Source organism: Heterodontus francisci, unplaced genomic scaffold, assembly GCF_036365525.1.
Source record: "Heterodontus francisci isolate sHetFra1 unplaced genomic scaffold, sHetFra1.hap1 HAP1_SCAFFOLD_255, whole genome shotgun sequence".
Lineage (NCBI taxonomy): Eukaryota > Metazoa > Chordata > Chondrichthyes > Heterodontiformes > Heterodontidae > Heterodontus > Heterodontus francisci.
In genome coordinates, this window is record NW_027142012.1 from 2244733 (window position 1) to 2247513 (window position 2781).

General features: G+C 46.5%; 1 non-coding gene across 1 annotated transcript; it reads right to left on the minus strand.

Annotated features, from left to right (window-relative positions):
• Positions 1–2133: 2133 nt before the first annotated feature.
• Positions 2134–2216, minus strand: trnal-uag (transfer RNA leucine (anticodon UAG)). Its single transcript has one exon. It is a non-coding gene; the product is annotated as a tRNA-Leu (tRNA).
• Between the last annotated feature and the right edge of the window lie 565 nt (positions 2217–2781).

Here is a 2781-nt window from a genome sequence, read left to right on the forward strand (position 1 = left end):
TGGAATGAGGTGATGATACTTAGTAGCTTTGGTGGACATCCGATCTTTTCTAGTAGTCTGAAGAGACCACGTCTGCTGACGAGGTCAAAGGCTTTGGTGAGATCAATGAAAGCAATGTAGAGGGGCATCTGTTGTTCACGGCATTTCTCCTGTATCTGACGAAGGGAGAACAGCATGTCAATAGTCGATCTCTCTGCACGAAAGCCACACTGTGCCTCAGGGTAGACGCGCTCGGCCAGCTTCTGGAGCCTGTTCAGAGCGACTCGAGCAAAGACTTTCCCCACTATGCTGAGCAGGGAGATTCCACGGTAGTTGTTGCAGTCACCGCGGTCACCTTTGTTTTTATAGAGGGTGATGATGTTGGCATCGCGCATGTCCTGGGGTACTGCTCCCTCGTCCCAGCACAGGCATAGCAGTTCATGTAGTGCTGAGAGTATAGCAGGCTTGGCACTCTTGATTATTTCAGGGGTAATGCTGTCCTTCCCAGGGGCTTTTCCGCTGGCTAGGGAATCAATGGCATCACTGAGTTCCGATTTGGTTGGCTGTATGTCCAGCTCATCCATGACTGGTAGAGGCTGGGCTGCATTGAGGGCAGTCTCAGTGACAGCATTCTCCCTGGAGTACAGTTCTAGGTAATGCTCAACCCAGCGGTCCATCTGTTTGCGTTGGTCAGTGATTATGTCCCCCGATTTAGATTTGAGGGGGTGATCTTCTTGATGGTTGTAATGTAAATACTGTAATTATAACCTGTGCAGGCAGGGATAGTGAGATACCTCATGTACATTATTGAAATAAACTGATCTGTATTGTACCTTATGTAATATTAAATTTGAACTGCTTTGCAATGTAATTGCACAAATTATATGAATAAAATACATATTGTGCAAAAGAAAGCAGCTTTCCTGTCAACACACATCTTGTCTCAGGGCACAACTTTCCTGTGATCTTGTCATACCCAACTTCGCACTATATCTTCTGACACACACACTTTACAGTCTGTCATTTCCAAAAACAAGCATTCTAAAATCAAAAGATCTTTTGTTCATTTCTCCTTTCTTTTCATTTCTCCTCTATTCTTCTCAATCACTCCCTTCAACAGTCCTATTCAGATCAAGGTGGAATGTGAATAGTGTCACAACTCACCTGACACTATTATTACCCTTCTCTTTTCTTGTCTTATTCAATGGGAAAGTTTTATTCACCAGTCTGTTGCTGTTTTACACTCTTACCATACCATCTGGTATTGCATCCTTCTGAATTCTGTGCTTTCATGGCCTTACATATCTTTTCCTCTTCTGGATGATTTGTTTGCTTCAGTTCCATTCAACCAGGCTGGACCACAGGGAAGCTTAGAACCTTTGCCTTGGACGGGTCCACGTTGATCCATTACATTCAGAATCACCTCCTTGAAATAACTCCATAGTACAACTACAGTAACCACACAGCATCTGCTTCAAACACTCCTCCACATTTTATCTGTTCTGACTGTCAACACCTCCAGCTCTTTTGTTTAAGTGGAACCCATCAGGTGTGCATAGGCTCCTTCTATTCTGAAAGCTGTAGCACTGGTTCAGGGAATTCAGCCCTGTTTCTCTACTCGAAAGGATCAGCCATGCTTGATCTGCCTCGTATTTTGCTTTTATTGCAACGTTACAAGACCTCCAATCCTCTGGCACCACACCTGTATCCAGTGAGGGATTGGAAAATGATGGTCAGACCTTCCACTATTTCTTCCCTGGCTTCTTTCAACAGCCTGAGGTACATTTCATCTGGTCCTGATGATTTATCCACATTCAAGGATGCTCATCCCATTAAGACTTCCTCTCTCCTTAAGTTATCACGTCCAATACTTCACACTCCTCCTCCTTAATAACAATATCTGCATCACCCTCTCATTCGGGAAAACAGTAAAGTATTCATTAAGGATATTGGCAACATCTTCCACCCCGATACAAAGGTTACATTTTTGATCTTTTATGTGCCCTGCTGTTTGCTTAGTTGCCTCTTCCTCTAATGTTTTGTTGCAACATCTTTGGGTCCATGGTTATTTTGTTTGTCCATGTTCTTTCCTGCTTTCTCTCTTTGCTCTTCACCGCTGCTCCCAAACGCCTCCAGTTCAGTCAAAACACAAAGTGTCAGAAGTGGGATTCGAACCCACGCCTCCAGTGGAGACTGCTATCTAAACTCAGCGCCTTAGACCGCTCGGCCATCCTGACTACCTGCGACGTACGATCAATGCTAAGGAAATTATTCATTCTTTGTGAAAGTATTTGTGAGATTGTGGAAATGTCTGGAAGAGGAAAGACCGGCGGGAAAGCTCGGGCCAAGGCCAAGTCTTGCTCCTCCCGGGCTGGACTGCAGTTCCCGGAGGGCCGTGTTCACAGGCTCCTGAGAAAGGGTAACTATGCTGAGCGTGTGGGTGCCAGAGCCCCGGTCTATCTGGCTGCTGTGCTCGAGTATCTGACCGCTGAAATCCTCGAACTCGCCGGTAACGCGGCCCGGGACAACAAGAAGACCCGCATCATCCCCAGACACCTGCAGCTGGCCGTCCGCAACGACGAGGAGCTCAACAAGCTGCTGGGAGGGGTGACTATCGCTCAGGGCGGGGTGCTGCCTAATATCCAGGCCGTGCTGTTGCCCAAGAAAACCAGCGCTCAGAGCTCCCAGAAAAAGTAAAGCGGCCAAAATGTCATCAAATAAACCAAAGGCTCTTTTCAGAGCCACCCACAGTCTCTGTGAAAGGGCTGGTTACTGTCAGGAGGGAATCAGTGATGGAGTTAT